Source organism: Macaca fascicularis, chromosome 3 (assembly GCF_037993035.2).
Source record: "Macaca fascicularis isolate 582-1 chromosome 3, T2T-MFA8v1.1".
In the NCBI taxonomy this organism is placed as follows: domain Eukaryota; kingdom Metazoa; phylum Chordata; class Mammalia; order Primates; family Cercopithecidae; genus Macaca; species Macaca fascicularis.
In genome coordinates this window covers 143,985,630-144,003,918 of record NC_088377.1, presented here as the reverse complement: position 1 = coordinate 144,003,918, position 18,289 = coordinate 143,985,630, and the positions used below count along the sequence as shown (strand labels likewise).

The 18,289-nt window shown below is 41.1% G+C and overlaps 1 long non-coding RNA gene across 4 annotated transcripts in view; it reads right to left on the bottom strand.

Annotated features, from left to right (window-relative positions):
* Positions 1 to 15,308, bottom strand: part of LOC123572316 (uncharacterized) — a 50,066-nt gene extending 34,758 nt beyond the window's left edge. The window contains exons 1-2 of one of the 4 annotated variants that reach the window (XR_012432743.1): positions 14,640 to 15,308; positions 13,963 to 14,047 (exon numbers count right to left, since the gene is read on the bottom strand). This is a non-coding gene — a long non-coding RNA (uncharacterized lncRNA). The remainder of the gene's footprint in view (positions 1 to 13,962; positions 14,048 to 14,639) is intronic. The other 3 variants (XR_012432744.1, XR_012432742.1, XR_006696762.2) reach the window with 3 other exon arrangements.
* Between the last annotated feature and the right edge of the window lie 2,981 nt (positions 15,309 to 18,289).

Genomic DNA, 18,289 nt, shown 5'->3' with positions numbered 1-18,289 from the left:
TGAAATACAGTGATGTATTAAAGGGTCTTCCAATAAATGTGTTAAAATATAAATATGTAAAAACTGAGAAGTTTCTACCAAAAACCAAAGGACGCGCAAACAGCATTTTTACATGGGGAAAAAAATGTTCACCATCACACTGATAAAAAAAAAATAATAAAAAAGATGGGCAAAACAAAATTGGAATGAGATTTTTTTTGCTTCTAATATTTAAAAATTTACAGTATTCAATGCAGGAAAGGGTACGATGAGGATAGACTTCCTTATACTCAACTGGTAAAAATATAAATTCTATGAGCTCTCCGGAAGGAAATTTACCAGTGCATTTCAAAAGCCTTAAAATGTTCATACTGCCTCTGAAAGTACAACGGTATTAGAAACTCTGGGGTGGGTCCAAGCAACCTGTGTTTTAACAAACTATCCAAGCGATTTTTATGCACACTTAGGTTTGAGAACCACTGCCCTAGGGACTCTCACCCAGTCCCATGGCTTAATGGCTATCTGCTATAGATTGAATGTTTATGTTCCCCCAAAATTTATATATTGAAACCTAATCCCCAATGTGATGTTATTTAGATGTGGGGACTTAGGGAGGTGATTAGGTCATCATGGTGGAGCCCTCATATCACTAATCTCTTATAAAAGGAACCTCAGAGAGCTCCCGTATCCCTTCCATGATGTGAGATTACAGTGAGAGGGCACAGTCTATGAACCAAAAGGCAGGCTCTCACTAGACACCAAATCTGCTGGTGCCTTGATCTTGGACTTCCCAGTGTCCAGAACTGCAAGAAATAGATTTCTGTTGATCATAAGCCAGCCAGTCTATGGTATTCTCTTATGGCAGCATGAACAGACTAAGATACCATCTCTAGGCTAATGGATCCTAAATCAACGTCTGTATACCACATATTTTTTCTGAATTCCAGGCCCAAATAACCAACTACCCACTTGATATTTCTATTTGATATGTCATAAATATTTCAAAATAAACATTTTTAACATTAAGTTCAGATATTTCTCCCTAAAATCTTCTCTACCTCCAATGATCCCAATCTCCACAAATGGCACTATCAATTCTGCCCAAGTCAGAAACCTCAGTTTATCCTTGACTCCTCTCCCTTTCTTCCACCTCATCCCTAAATCCAATCAAGCACAGTCTCCTAAAGGTTAAGATATTACTATGCATTGAATTGTGTTCTTCCCAAATTCATATATTGAAGCCCTAACCCCTAATATAACTCTGTTGGGGGTCTTTAGGACATTATATAATTAGGTCAAAGGGTGGGGCCCTAATCCCATAGGACTGTGACCTTATAAGAAGACGAAGAGATTTCTCTGTCTGTTTTGCTTTCTCCCTGCCATACGTGGCCACAGCAAGAAGATATCTGAAAGCCAAGAAGAGAGCCCTCATCAAAGACTGACCCTGCCAGATGTTAATCTGGGACTTCCAGACTAGGAGAAAACAAATTTCTATAGTTTTGCCACCAGTCTATGGTATTTATTATGGCAACCTAAGAAGACTAAGACAAATATCTATAAGCTGTCCATTTCTGTTCATCTCTGCTGCTACCATCCTATAGATGGAAACTCCACAGTTTCCCTCTAGATCAGTCTCACACTCTTCAAATCATTCTCTATACCCAGCTAGAGGGATATCGTCAAGTCAGGTTTCTGTTTAAAATCCTCCAGTGGCTTTCCACTGTCTTTTAAATATGGCCCAAATACTTAACATAGATATGTCAGGATGCTGTAAGAAATATTAAGTGGTGGTCCCCAACCCCATTCTAGTACACTGATCCCTTCTGTCTCTTCCTCTAAACACTTGCTGCCCTTGGTATTTGCATCATTTCACCACCACCATCCTGGTCAGCCTGCTCTAAGTTGGAAAATACATGACTCCTCTCCCCAGCCCACTTGGAATCATCTTTATCTGTGAGACTGTGCTCAGGTCCAACTCTCAGGCACCCCATGCAGGCCCTGTAATATACTCTTACTCAGTGAGTATGCTGTCCAAATTTTTCTAATGCCTAGCTTGTTAATTTTTTGTTTTAAACTTAAAAGCCAAAACTTTTAAGTTTCTGTTCTTGACTTTCTTTGGGATACTTCCTTTGTCTCCTAGGGAAAAATACTCCTTGGCTTACAGCCCAAGTGGCGGAGGGTTTAAGGTTGACAAAGTTCTAGGATTAAAAAGACATCAATTAGGGCTGGGCACAGTGACTCATGCCTGTAATACCAGTGCTTTGGGAGGCTGAGGCAGGAGGATCACTTGAAGCCAGCAACATAACAAGACTCTATATCTACAAAAAATTTAAAAATTAACTATTCATAGTAGCAAAGACAGGGAATCAACCTTGGTACCCATCCATAGTGGGTAGGATTTAAAAAATGGTATATGTATACTGTGGAGTACTACACAGCCATACAAACACACACACACACACACACACACACAAATTGGCTGGGTGTGGTGTATTACACCTGTAATCCCAGCACTTTGAGAGGCCGAGGCAGGTGGATCACTTGAGATCAGGAGTTCAAGACCAGCCTGGTCAACATGGTGAAACCCCATCTCTACTAAAAACACAAAAATTAGCCTGGCATAGTGGTACACGCCTGTAATCTCAGCTACTTGGGAGACTGAGGCAGAAGAATCACTTGAACCCGGGAGGCAGAGGTTGCAGTGAAGCAAGATCGTGCCACTGCACTTCAGCCTAGGTGACAGAGCGAGACTCTGTCTCAAAAGAAAAAAAAAAGGAACAAAATCATGTTCTTTGCAACAACATGGATTCAGTTGGAGGCCATTATCCTAAGCAAATTAATGCAGAAACAGAAAACTAAATACCCTATGTTCTCACTCATACGTGAGAACTAAACATCGGGTGTCTATGGACATAAAGACAGAAACAACAGACACTGGGGATGACAAGAGTGGGGAGGAAGGGTGGCAAGGGCTGAAAAACTACCTGTTCGGTACTGTGCTCACTACCTAGGTGACAGATTCAATCATACCCCAAACGTCAGCAACATGCAATATACTCTTGTGACAAACCTGCACATGTACCCCTTGAATCTAAAATAAAAGTTGTTAAAAAAAAATTAGCTGGCCATGGTGGCAGCCTATAGTCTGAGCTACGCGAGAGGCTGAGGTGAGCGGATTGCTTGAGCCTAGAAGTCTGAGGCTGCAATGAGCTATGCAGTGAGCCACTGCACTTTAGCCTGGGCAATAGACTGAGACTCTGACTCTAAAAAAACCCGTCAGTTAGTACTCTGCAAATTACCTTAATGCATTGGCTAAAATGTCCTATACTATTTGACCTCTATGTATAGCTCACCACTCTCTTCGGCTTTGTTGGGGGAAAGCCATGTGGACTTTTAGTTCCTTGAATAGACTGTGCTCTCTGCCACCTTTTGGCCTTCACACATACGGACCCATCTACCTGGAAGACTTTTTTTCCCCTTACCTCTGCCTGTTCACTCTCCACGTCTTCATCTAAATATCATTTCCTTAGGAAGAACATCTTCGACCACATTTATATAAGATGAGGTCCCCTGTCAAACATTCCCAGCATACTTAGAATTTCTTTCAACCTTTAATTTATGTACTTATTATTACTTACAATTATTTGTTTAATGTCTATCTTCCTATGTCTCATGGAACTTAAGCTATAAATTCCACGTGTCTGTTTTGTTCTCTAAAATAATCTCAGTGTCTAAAACATACTGTGTTCAGTATCTATGACTGACACCAAGGTTAAATTATTTTTGTTTAGATTTCAGAATTAGGGTTCTCACACCATATCTGCTTATCTGCAGTATCCTAAGATTGCAAAATATGTTGTTTAAAAAAAGTTGCAAATGCAAATTATCCTGAATGGATCAGAATTTTAACAATATTATGCAAACAATACAAATCAGGAATAAACCTGTTTGCTTACATATAACCATTGCCCATATACCCTAGTTTTACATTTTCATCTCTATCAGAACAGTCTCATTGTTCTCATGGAATTCAGGCAACAACTTTAGAATAAACAAATGGTATATATTTGAACTTGATCAAGTAGCGTTACAGTAATGAAATACTATTTCTGCATAAGATTTCACTTGAAAACAGAGCTTGAAAGCTACTTTAAACAGTGGCTTTAACTCCTAGAGAAAGCAGAAACAGGACTTTTACAATAAAGTTGGAAGAAGAATCTAGAGTTCTCCTTTACACAAAGACCTGTGAGACACCTGCAGGAGCATCATTATCTTACCTGAGCTGGTTTGTGACCAGCTGAAACATTTACAATAATACTCCTAGTCTTGGTTTTTATTCTTCTCTATTGCCCTTATCCCACATAATCTTTCCTTCTCCAATTTACACAACCAAGATAAATTTCTCAGTGGGCTGGAGGAAAGGAGGAGAAGGATTAAGGGAGGGGGAAGGAGAGCCCTAAGGGAAAGAGCTGGGCCACAAGCATCTCCTACGCAACTTATAACACAGATTTGTCTGCCACAAATCTTTTCACTTTTCTGCTTTACAACCCAGTAAGAAATATAAGTATATTTGACTCCATGTCATATTGGAAATGATACTAGATTTGTTTGTTGTTGTTGTTTTTAACCGAGTCTCGCTCTGTCACCCAGGCTGGAGTGCAACGGCACGATCTTGGCTCACTGCAACCTCCACCTCCCAGGTTCAAGCAACTCTCCTGCCTCAGCCTCCCCAGTAGCTGGGATTACAGGCACGTGCCATCACACCTTGCTAATTTTTGTATTTTTAGTAGAGACAGGGTTTCACCATGTTGGACAGGCTGGTCTGGAACTCCTGACCTCGTGATCAGCCCACCTTGGCCTCCCAAAGTGCTGGGATTACAGGCGTGAGCCACCGCGCCTAGCCATGATACTAGTATTTATGTCATCTTCAGGACGACCGTGGTTTGAATCACATTAATGAAATAATTTAGCTACAGCAGTGATTCTCTGAAGTCTCGACAGAGAATCTATTACTAATCAACTTCCAGACCTGAGTCATCAGATCCATTACTAGCTACCAACAATATAACATCTTCACTTGGATATCAAACCCAACATGTCTCAAAGGGAACTCATTATCTTACTCCACAGACTGGTTTCACTTCTTAATTTCCCTGTGTGAGCTAGTGCTACAGTCATAATCCCAGTCAGGCAAGCTTACAACCTAGGGCTATCTTTAACCTCTCTCTTTTCTCATTCTCACAGTACGGGAAGAGGGAAGGAATTACGACCTGCTGTCTGTTCTACCCACTAACATGGGCCAGACACTGACATCAGAGAGTTGTCAAGGTGTAGACCAAGGTCCTTGTGGGCCAGAATGCCCTGTGGCTCTTGTTAAAAATGCAGACTTCCCACCATACCTCAAACCTACTCAATCAAGGTTGGGTTGTGGAATTGATATTTTAAATTAGATTCCCAGGAAACTTTTAAGGCCAACTCGAGAGAATCAGTGCTCTAGAGGAAATGACCCAGTTATAGAGAGACACACGTGGAAGAGCAGCAAGGTCAACAAGGCACCCTGTCCAAAGGGCACAATAAAGATTCAAGGGGAAGCCCTCGAGTCCTAAGCAGTTGGATGAAACATAGAAGCAGAAAATTGGTAGGTAAGGGGTCAGCCCTTTTTTCTTTTTTTTTTTTCTCTGTCACCCAGGCTGGAGTGCAGTAGCAGGATCTCAGCTCACTGCAACCTTCGCCTCCCGGGTTCAAGTGATTCTCCTTCCTCAACCTCATAAGTAGCTGGGACTACAGGCATGTGCCACCACACCTGGCTAATTTTTTATTTTTTTGTAGAGACAGAGTTTCACCATGTTGGCCAGGCTGGTCTCGAACTCCTGCCCTCAGGTGATCCTGCCCGCCTCAGCCTCCCTAAATGCTGGGATTACAGGCATGAGCCACCACGCCTGGGGCCAGGGTCAGTACTTCTAAGCTCACATTTACATCTGTTTGTGAATAGCCTTCACCAGGGTAGGGCAGGAGAGATTCTAGTTCCCCAAAAGTTGGACCAATCAGAACAAGTCATGCCAGAGCCTAGTTCTAAGCATTGAAGCACACAGGGGAGGAATAGTAGCAACTCAGGTAACAATGTGGCATTCCAGGGTTATCACTGGCTGGTTGGATCCCAGCTCCCTTTGACAAGAAAGAGACTTAGGGAACAATACAGGAGGCAGGGGGCTAGAAGGAATCATTGAGGGTTTCATCTGTATCAGCCAGGATTTGGTTGCCAATAAAAGAAACCATTTTAGCTATTTTAAACTTATAGAGATTTAATATAATGAACTAGGAGCTTTCAAAATTACTGGAAAGGCTGGGGAAACAGGCCCAGGCTGAGCTTCCAAGAATGATTGCCAGAAGTGCCTACCAAGGTAGCTATTTCCTGTGCCATCCTCAGAAAACTGAGGACTGATCAGAAATCACTCCAGCCTGGCAACAAGAGCAAGACTCGTCTCAAAACAAAAACAAAAACAAAAACAAAAAAATGCCTAACCTCCTGGGAATGCAGCCCTGTAGGTCTCAGTCTTATTTTACCCAGCATCTCTTCAAGATGGAGTCACTCTGGTTCAAACAACTCTGACAATGTCACCTTTGTACCACTTCTCTTGTCCAAATACCACATTCATACATCTGTTTGGCAGAGGCTGGGTCACATATGGAATCTGACAGAGTCTGAGAAATGAAGGCTGCAACTCTCTGTCCTGTAGCACACTACAAAGGAAAGAGGGGTAGAGCTGTATAGGCCATATGTGATATCTCTCTAGGCATCTAGTCAGCTATAAGCTTCTCCACTAGAATGAAAGTTATCAGAAACCAGGGACCTATTGTTTACCATTTTAGGGGCCCCAGTACTTCACAGAATGTCTGATGAATAGTTGAAGTGTTGTGGGGGTGGAGAAGGAAAGAAGGAAGCAAGGAAGGAAAGAAGTTCAAGATTAGGTCAGGGCAGAGTCTACAGGCAGAAAACAGGAAACTCAGTTTTGATGGTATTTAAAACCTAAAATGAAATGAAGCAGCAACGGACACTAATAATTCTTATTTCCTAGTAGTGTTTGCTTTTAGTCTGTTTCTCTTCATTTCCATGCTGGTGAACTTAACACAGTTGAAATTCCTTAAGTCTGGAAAACATCAATTGTCTCCTAACTGGTACCTTGCCCAATTTATCCCCATTCGTCCCCATTCTAGTCCATTCCACACACCAATCTCTGGACGGGGTTTCCTAAAACATGGTCTTCCAACATTTTACTTGCAAACACCTCTAAAAGAATTTTGTAAAGCTTGTGTCCTCTTGCACATTTTTAAGCTGACATCTAAAATTCTTCATTCCATGTTAAAATAGTTGCAAAGGATGTAACTTCCAATGTTCTGTAAATATTGTCATTTTAAAATAAAAATATTATAGCACTTTAAAAAATATATCTAATATAATCTAAATACCACATCATCCCTTTTTTAAAAATACATGAACAAGCTGTTCTTTAATAATCAGAAATGTTGTATCTTTCCTTTTTCTCCTTGAACTCATATTTCTATTCTGCTTCCACCAAAAAATTGTATCCTAGTATAACGTTTTTATTCCTAAAAGTCTTTTTATCAATTATCTTATCACAATAAAAGTATATATGTTGAAATTACTTCCTGTGACCATGAAGCTATGTTAAAGAATTATCCTGGATTGAGATATCATCTCAATTATTATTATAATACTACTGACGAAACAACATGAATATATTACAACTGTTGATAAGTAATTATTAAACAGAAAAGTAAATTTTAATTTAAATCTATCTCTTAACTAGCTAGATGGAGCCTGGATGGTTTTGCTAAAATTGGGTCAGGTATCTTAGATAAAAATTACTTACTATATTGAGACAATCTGTTTCATTCCCCCACCTTTTTCTGTTTTATTATTAATGTAAATACTGAGAAAATTTGTTTGCATAAATAAGTAGGTAGGAATAGAAACAATGCTCTTAATTCTTTGCACTCTGTCAGAATCATGTCAAAAATCTTGGGGCAATCTAGCATCAAAAATTATTTTTTAATTATCTATTAGGTGGCAACTCAATTGCAGACCTTCCTACAAAGTTCTATAAATTGCTTATTAATAGCAAACTAGGAAACCATCATTGCAAAAGAATTTGTTATGCATTTATTAATGTGACACCAAACATAGATGGAATTGGAAGCAATTATCCTAAGTGAAATAACTCAGAAACAGAAAGTTAAATATTCATGTTCTCAGTTATAAGTGCGAGCTAAACACTGGGTACACATGGACATATGGAGTGGAACAATAGGCATTGGAGACTACCAAAGGTGGGAGGGTGGGACGAGGATAAGGGTTATTACCTACTGGTAATAACCAACAGGGTAATGAGGTATCCATCACTTCAAGCTTTATCCTTTCTTTGTGTTACAAACATTCCAATTACACTCTTTTAGTTATTTTTAAATGTACATTAAATTATTGTTGACTGTGGTCACCCTGTTGCACTATCAGGTACCAGATATTATTCATTCTAACTATATTTTTGTAGCCATTAACCATCTCCATTTCCCCAACCTCTGCGGCCCCCACTACCCTTCTCAGCCTCTGGTAACCATCATTCTGCTCTCTATCTCCATGAGTTCAATTGTTTTAATTTTTTAGCTCCCACAATTGAATGAGACCATGCAAAGTTTGTCTTTCTGTGCCTGGCTTATTTCACTTAACATAATGACCTCCAGTTCCATCCATGTTGTTGCAAATGACAGTATCTCAAGGAATCTACAGTTTTAACAAGCACTCCAACTGATTCAGATGCAGGTGGTCCTTAGGTTCTACTTTGGGAAACATTCACCTAAAGGGGAAGTATCCTGGAAAATATATAAGTTGAAACTTGCAGAGGTGATTTATAAAACGAAAATATTAACAACTAGGGTGTGTTAATTAAGCTGGATTTGGGGCAAGGAGAACCACTACAAAATGCATATATATGAATTCAGTGTCGATTTAAACAGCACAACCTTGCCTATGGTAATTAATTCATCTCCAAGGGATCTCTGAGGTCCAAAGGTGAGCTCACGCTACACCCTTGAGTCTGTGTGCTCTCCCGGGGAAAAAGAGGACCCACTGAGTTGCCTTACCATTCTTTTTTTTTTTTTTTTTTTTTTTTTGAGATGGAGTCTTGCTCTGTCACCCAGGCTGGAGTGCAGTGGCCGGATCTCAGCTCACTGCAAGCTCCGCCTCCCGGGTTCACGCCATTCTCCTGCCTCAGCCTCCCAAGTAGCTGGGACTACAGGCGCCCGCCACCTCGCCCGGCTAGTTTTTTGTATTTTTTAGTAGAGACGGGGTTTCACCGTGTTAGCCAGGATGGTCTCGATCTCCTGACCTCGTGATCCGCCCGTCTCGGCCTCCCAAAGTGCTGGGATTACAGGCTTGAGCCACCGCGCCCGGCCGTTGCCTTACCATTCTTGTAACAAAACATTTTATATACTAAAGCAGGGCTAAAGACATCACACTATATAAGCTACTTTACAGGCTAAACAATTTGATTAAAGAGGAACCTGGTTTTAGCAAGATCTTTACTGTCCAAGAATGCCTGGAGTTCTTTAAAAAAAAAATTTTTTTAAACAGGTGGAGTGGGGGTGCTATAAAGAAGATAAATCAATATAAAGTGACACACTGTAACAGAGAGAAAAATATCTCTACATTTACATTTGTTAGTATCTATCGTTTTGGGTTTTTTGGTGGGGCAGGGGAACGGAGTCTTGCTCTGTCACCCAGGCTGGAGTGCAGTGGTGCGATCTCGGCTCACTGCAACCTCCGCCTCCCGGGTTCAAGCAATTCTCCTGCCTCAGCCTCCCAAGTAACTGGGATTACAGGCATTCACCAGCATGCTCAGCTAATTTTTGTATTTTAGTAGAGACAGGGTTTCACCATGTTGACCAGGCTGGCCTTGAACTCCTGACCCCAGGTAATCCACCTGCCTCGGCCTCCCAAAGTGCTGGGATTACAGGCGTCAGCCACTGGGCCCAGCCACATTTGGTAGTATTTATTCACTAGTGTTCGTACTATAGTTGTGCTGTAAAATGAAAAACAGCAACAGGCTGAAATAAGAAGTGATGAACTATTTGGCGTAAAAGAATTTCTGGTAAACATTCACTTATTAGATTTGTAGTATGTGTTCAATTGTGTACTTACCTTTAGAATTACTAAAATATTATTTATCTACATATAAATATATATTAAAATTTTTTTTACAGGAAAGGTATAAGGTCTTTATAAACATTCAAATTCCCCTAACCTATGGAGTGGATAATAAACTGATTATTGTGTTTTGTTTTGTTTTTTAGAGGTGGGGTCTTTCTTTGTTGTCCAGGCTAGAGTGCAGTGGCATGATCACAGTTCACTGCAGCTTCAGTCTCTTGAACTCAAGCAACCCTCAGGCCTCAGCCTCCTGAGTAGCAGGGACTACAGGCATGTGTCACCATGCCCAGCTAATTTGGGCGTCCCACTATGTTGCCCAAGCTGGTCTCGAACTTCTGCGCTCAAGCGATTCTTCCACCTAGACCTCCCAAAGTGTTGGGATTATATGCGTGAGCCACTGCACCCAGCCTAGGTGATTTTTTAAAAAACATTTTGTTCTTAAACATTCCAAACATATGCAAAAATATACTAGTACTTTTTGAAACTGTTCTGGTTTTCAATCCTTAATTTACTTCTGACGCTGGGGATTTTTTCTTTCTTTCTTTCTTTTTTTCTTTCTTTCTTTCTTTCTTTCTTTTTTTTCCTCCAAATTCAGCTGTGTATACATTTTTGTTTGTTATATTTTATCCAGCATTTCTAGTTATATGCTGGAAAGTCTATATATGCCTAATATTATTTCATCTGTACTCCCCGCATTGCCCTCTCCTCCCCTCACTGGATTATATTAAAGCAAATCTCACATCATCATTTTAATCCTTATTATTTTAGTATATATCTCCAAAAAGTGACTTTCTAAAAAACATAACCACAACATTATCATACCTAAAACATTAACAATATGTGACTATTTTAAAATACCCTAGAGCTTGCACATCCAAAGGAGGGTTCTCTTCAAAGAATCATCTTAAAAGGCTATAATTTCTCAAAACATTTTTGGATACCTCTCAGGATTACTTTCAGGACTAGCAATATATTCTTTTAAGTATCCCGAATGGTGACAAATCTTCACTCTTCAAGGATAGATTTGACTTGAAAATAGCTGAAAAGTCTTTAGGAATAAACCCTAATGAGCGGTTGGAGTAATCAAACTGGTTTTGTTAGAGTAATACCCACAGAGGCACGAGGTGTGTCCATTTCATGAAAGGAGTCTGATGCTTGTAAACTAGCTCAAAAATTACCTACTGGATGACCAGAGATGCTAGACTAGAGAAAGAGGAACTCTATTGCATCAGGAGCTGAGGCAGGAGTGGATCATAAGAGGAGAATGTGAGAGGCAGCTGAGAGAACCAGCCAACTGGCAAGAGGGAGTTATGCTTTATCTTTGTACCCTAAATTCCAATGATTCCAGGCCCCTTTCTGGGTTTATCTTGCATTTCAGGCCTCCTTCCTTTTGCAAACAATGTTCCCTGTGATTGGAATGCCTACTCCTACTGGGTGGACCCACTGGATGAATCTCTAGTCATCCTTTAAGATCTTGATCAATTATTATCACATTATTTGACTCTCTCTGGTGCAGTGAGTTGTTCTACTTTCTGGCCCAGTTGTACTTTGTAGGTGGCTCTTTTAACATCTCTGTGACTGTTTCGTATTATTCAGATACGTATATAGTCCCCCAATAAGACTGGGAGTTTCATTTTTGTATCTTTGGCATATAGACAGGGACTGGCACATAGTGGGGCTTCAGTAATCATTTATTACATAGATATGATTAATAATCTGCATATCTTTATATGGGTTAGACCCTGAAATATCCTCATAATATAACAAAGCAATTGTGGGCTCTAAACATCATAGAACAAGGTAAAGAAGAAAAACCTTATGTAAGAGCAGTTTTTGCAACAGAATCCCTAGAAGTTTCAGATCTTCAGAGTGGAAAATTACAGCACAGAACTGCCCAAAGATATGCTGGAAATTTCATTCCCTTTCCTTTTTTTTTTTTTTTTTTTTGTGACGGAGTCTAGCTCTGTCGCCCAGGCTGTAGTGTAGTGGCATGATCTCGGCTCACTGCAACCTCCACCTCCCGGGTTCGAGCAATTCTCCTGCCTCAGCCTCCCAAGTAGCTGGGATTACAGGTACCTGCCACCACGCCCAGATAATTTTTGTATTTTTAGTAGAGACAGTGTTTCACTGTGCTGGTCAGGCTGGTCCAGAACTCCTGACCTCGTGATCTTCCTACCTCGGCCTCCTAAAGTGCTGGAATTACAAGCATGAGCCATCACGCCTGGCCCTTTCCCTCTCTTTTTAAAAACACATTTTCCAAACCCGTTTTTTGAGATTAGACTTATTTTATTTTTCTTTGAGGGATTAATGTTTGAAAAGTTAGTGAATTAAGGCCGGGTGTGGTGGCTCACACCTGAAATCTCAGCACTTTGGGAGGCCGAGGTGGGTGGATCATGAGGTCAGGAGTTCCAGACCAGCCTGGACAACATGGCGAAATCCCATCTCTACTAAAAATACAAAAATTAGCCAGGCATGGTGGCGGGCACCTGTAATCCCAGGTACTGGGGAGGCTGAGGCAGGAGAATCACTTGAACCTGGGGGGCGCAGGTTGCAGTGAGCCGAGATTGTGCCATTGCACTCCAGCCTGGGTGACAAGAACAAGACTCCATCTCAAAAAAAAAAAAAAAGGAAAGTTATTGAATTAAGTACAAATTGAAATTGAGTTCAAACTTAGTTGATTCACATTTTTCTCAAAATAGATTTAGAAGGCAGAACACAAAGCATAAAAATAAATCATCTGGCCGAGTGTGGTGACTCATGCCTGTAATCCCAGCACTTTGGGAGGCCAAGGCGGGAGGATTGCCTGAAGTCAGGAGTTCGAGACCAGCCTGGTCAACATGGTGAAACCCCATCTCTATTAAACATACAAAAATTAGCCGGGCTTGGTGGCAGGCACCTGTAATCCCAGCTACTTGGGAGACTGAGACAGGAGAATCGCTTGAACCGGGGAGGTGGAGGTTGCAGTGAGCGGAGATCATGCCACTGCACTCCAGCCTGGGTGACAAAGAGCAAAACTCCATCTCAAAAAAATAAATAAAAATAAATAAATAAATAAATAAATCATCTACTTCAGAGGAAATAGATGACTATCAGTCATTGTGTGAAAACTGCAGAAATTTGATACAGTTCAAACTAACACTTAATATGCTCTCTTGTCAGGACCATTCATATACTCCTCTTTCTCTCCCACCTTCTGCCCCAGATCGAGAACAAACCCATTGACTCCGAATCAAATGACCAACCTGGCCTTTGGCCTTAGTAGGAAGTAAAAGCGTCTCTTCCGGGGTTGTATCAGTGGTATGTGCCGCACCTAACACACCTGCAGCATAGTCTTAGGATGAGGAAGAAGTTTGTGGGTAGCCCAGGTGGGTAGAAAGGAGATAGAAAGAGCCACCTGTAAAGAACAATTGCATCTGAAGTCACCCGTTCTTGGCTGAACCTGAATTTTATCAAGACCATAAAGTCCTCTGAGCCCTAGCTGGCTCACAACATATTTTCAAACTAGTTTGTTTTTTTTTTTTAAATCACTGAATCCACAGAAATTTTTACAATTCTTCTTGTCAGGTGGTAAATATTCTATTAAACCATGTTTGTATGGAAATAACCTGATTTGTATATACAAGAAACAGAATTGAATTAGTTGAGCAACAGGTTTGCTTGGTTCTCATGGTTACATTGCACAACCTGGGCAAGGCATCCCATAACACAAAAGATTGTTATAATTCAACCCGGAAATCCGGCCGGACCACCCAGGTACTTACAAAAGCAGTTCAGCCTCCACAACATAAGAATGATTTCTCTGATTTCATGACACGTGGCCTCTTGGATCCTGTGACCATTTCTCAACTGGAGAATATATTAAATAAATTAGCACTTGCTTTTTGATAGTTTCATAAAGAAAATTTATTGGTTTTTTAAAAATAAAAACAGAATCCAAAATCATAGCTTAAAATGAATGCATGCAGGCCGGGCGCGGTGGCTCAAGCCTGTAATCCCAGCACTTTGGGAAGCCGAGACGGGCGGATCATGAGGTCAGGAGATCGAGACCATCCTGGCTAACACGGTGAAACCCCGTCTCTACTAAAAAAAAAAAGATACAGAAAAACTAGCCGGGCGAGGTGGCGGGCGCCTGTAGTCCCAGCTACTCGGGAGGCTGAGGCAGGAGAATGGCGTGAACCCGGGAGGCGGAGCTTGCAGTGAGCTGAGATCCGGCCACTGCACTCCAGCCTGGGCGACAGAGCGAGACTCGTCTCAAAAAAAAAAAAAAAAAAAAAAAATGAATGCATGCACACGAAGTTGAGAACATAGAAATGATGCAACAAGTAACAGTACCATTTTATTTTGTTTGAAAAAATAGCATATTTTAATTATCACATATAAAAAATATCACATTCCTAATAAAGAGAGTAAAAGTGAAACATTCAAGGCCCCCTTTTACCTTTTTTTCTCTTTTGGAGAAGGGTCTCTTGCTCTTTCGCACACGCTGGAGTGCAGTGGCATGATCACAGCTCACTGCAGCCTCAATCTCCCAGGCTCAAGCAATCCTTCCACCTCAGCCTTCCAAGTAGCTGGAACTACATGCAGATGCCACCACACCCAGCTAATTTTTTAATTTTTTGGAGACAGAGTTTCATTCTTGTTGCCCAGGCTGGAATGCAAAGGCGTGGTCTCAGCTTACTGCAACTTCCGCCTCCCGAGGTCAAGCGATTCTCCTGCCTATGGCTCCCAAGTAGCTGGGATTACAGGCGCCGGCCACCACGCCCGGCTAATTTTTTGTTTTTTGGTTTTTTTGGTTTTTTTTGAGACGGAGTCTCGCTCTGTCGCCCAAGCTGGAGTGCAGCGGCCGGATCTCAGCTCACTGCAAGCTCCGCCTCCCGGGTTCACGCCATTCTCCTGCCTCAGCCTCCCGAGTAGCTAGGACTACAGGCGCCCGCCACCTCGCCCGGCTAGTTTTTCTGTATCTTTTTTTTTTTTAGTAGAGACGGGGTTTCACCATGTTGGCCAGGCTAGTCTCAAACTCCTGACCTCAGGTGATATGCCTGCCTTAGCCTCCTAAAGTGCTGGGATTACAGGCTGAGCCACCGTGCCCTGCCAGTGAAACCCCTTCTCTACTGAAAATACGAAAATTAGCTGGGCGTGGTGACTCACGTCCATAGTCCCAGCCACTCGGGAGGCTGAGGCAGGAGAACCGCCAGAACCAGAATCTCAGAGTAAGCCGAGATCATGCCGCTGCACTCCAGCCTGGGAGACAGTGAGACTCCATCGAAAAGAAAAGAAAAAAGAGAAGAGTCAGGAAAGTAGCACATTTAAAAATGAGTCTAATAGTGTTATGTAGAAATAATATAAAATTTACTAATCATGAGGTTATCCTTCCTTGGTTCTCAGTGTTGGTTAGGGCTTAGTTATAGCAATGTTTCTGCTTTGACTTTTCACATTAAAAAATGTACACATTTTACAGAAATATAAGAAAAATAAATGCTTATGGATACGGTACAGATTAATTGGAGATTCCAGGAAAAGCAACCAAAATGTTTAAAGGACATATAATCAGACCTATAAGAACAAATTTTTAAAACTGAGCTTACTTCTCTACTCTGCATTTCAGAACTGTTAGCATGAACTGTAATGAAACAGAAAGCATTTCAGATGAAGCCATGCAAATATCATTTATGGAATCAAAGATAATTTGGACTATAGTATCTAATAGTAATAGTAGATATTATTTGCTTTATGAATGTAATCTGCTAAACACTTTATTATTACTTTTTTTTTTTTTTTGAGAGGGAGTCTCGTTCTGTCACCCACGCTGGAGCGCAGTGGTGCAGTCTCGGCTCACTGCAACCTCTGCCTCCCGGGTTCTGGTCATTCTCCTGCTTCTGTCTCCCGAGTAGCTGGGACTACAGGCGCCCGCCTCCACGCCCGGCTAATTTATTTTTTATTTTTAGTAGAGACGGGGTTTCACCGTGTTAGCCAGGATGGTCTCAATCTCCTGACCTCGTGATCCGCCCGTCTCGGCCTCCCAAATTGCTGGGATTTCAGGCGTGAGCCACCGCGCCTGGCTTTTTTTTTTTTTTTTTTTTTTTTTTTTTTTTTTTTTTTTTTAAGACTAAGTCTTGCTCTGTCGCCCAGCCTGGAGTGTTCAATGGCGCGATCTCGGCTCACTGCAACCTCCACCTCCCGGGTTCAAGCTATTCTCCTACCTCAGCCTCCTGAATAGCTGGGACTACAGGCTCACGCCACCACGCCTGGCTAATTTTTTTGTATATTTTTTAGTAGAGACAGGGTTTCACGGTGTTGGCCAGCATGGTCTGGAACTCCTGACCTCAGCTGATCCACCCGCCTTGGCCTCCCAAAGTGCTGGGAGTACAGGCATGAGCCATGGCTCCCGGCCCTGCGATTTCTTATAGCAGTGTTTTGTAGTTCTCTCTGTAGAGATCTTTCACCTCCTTGGACGTATTCCCAGGTATTTTATCCTTTTGTGGATATTGTAAATGGGATTGTATTCTTGAGTTGGCTCTAATTTTTAAAATAATTGTTATATAGAAATGCTACTGATTTTTGTACATTTAATCTTATATCCTGAAACTTTACTAAAGCCATTTTTCAGTTCCAGGAGTCTTTTAGCAGAGTCTTTAGAGTTTTCTAGGTATAGAATCACATCATCTGTAAAGAGAGATAGTTTGGCTTTTTCTTTTCCTATCTGAATGTCTGTCTTTCTTTCTCTTGCCTGACTGCTCTGGCTAGTATTTCCAGTACTAAGTTGAATAGGAGTGGTGAGAGTGGGTATCCTTGGTGAGAGTGGGTATCCTTGTCTTGTTCCAGTTCTCAAGGGGTATGCTTCCAGTTTTTGCCTGTTCAGCGTGATGTTGGCTGTGGGTTTCTCAGAGATGGCTCATTACTTTAACGTATGTTCCTTTGATGGCTCTAGCCTGTTGAGGGTTTTTTAAATCATGAAACGATGTTAGATTTTATCAAAAGCTTTTTCCATGTCTAATGAGATGATCATACGGTTTTTGTTTTCAATTCTGTTTATGTGGTGAATCACATTTATTGATTTGTGTATGTTGAGCTAACATTGCATCACAGGAATGAAGCCTACTTGATCATGGTGAATTAACTTTTTGATGTGCTATTGGATTCGGTTTGCTCATATTTTGTTGAGGATTTTTGCATCTGTATTCATTAGGAATACTGGCCTGTAGTTGTCTTGTTTCCTTGTGTCTTTGCCAGGTTTTGGTATCAGGGTGGTGCTGGCTTCATAGAATGTGTTAGGAGGGAGTCCCTCTTCCTCAATGTTTTGGAATAGTTTCAGTAGAATTGATACCAGCCCTTCTTTGTACATCTGGAGAATTCAGCTGTGAATACATCTGGTCCTGGGCTTTTTTGATTGGTAGACTTTTGTGTTACTGTTTCAATATTGGAACTCAATATTGATCTGTTTGGGGTTTCAATTTCTTCCTGATTCAATCTTGGGAGGTTGTGCGTTTCCAAAAATTTATCTATTTCTTCTAGGTTTTCTAGTTTATATGTGTAGAGATGAGGATCTTTTGTATTTCTTTGGGATCAGTTGTAATGGCACCTTTGTCGTTTCTGATTGTGCTTATTCTAAACTTACTTCTAAGCAGGCCTGAAAGGAGATAATATTAGCCCCAACTGCTAATATTATTCAGTAAGAAGCATTTTATTCCTTAATCAATAGGTGCTTACTCTAAAAAGTAAATACTTGAGGAGAAAAAAGTCTTTTTAAAATTATTCATACTTAAATGAAAAATATTTAATTCGATAATCACTTTTCTCCACTCTTAATAGCTCAAAAGTAGTTGTTTTGATGGGGAATGTGAAGAAGAGGGATAGAATAAATTGGGAGTACTAAAATTTCCAGGAGTGACCAGGCTGAGCTGGGCATCAGAGTGGGATTACTGTCACTTAAAGAGCATTGTGAGCACATTACAATTTGTTCTAGTACTTCACATGGCAGTAGCCATTCCCTTGAGAGTTCGGTAAGGCTCCCTTGTGACCGAATTTTGTGTAGCTTGTCCCAGTGGCACAGCAAGCAGAGCCAGGAGAAATGTGGTGGATTGTATATGG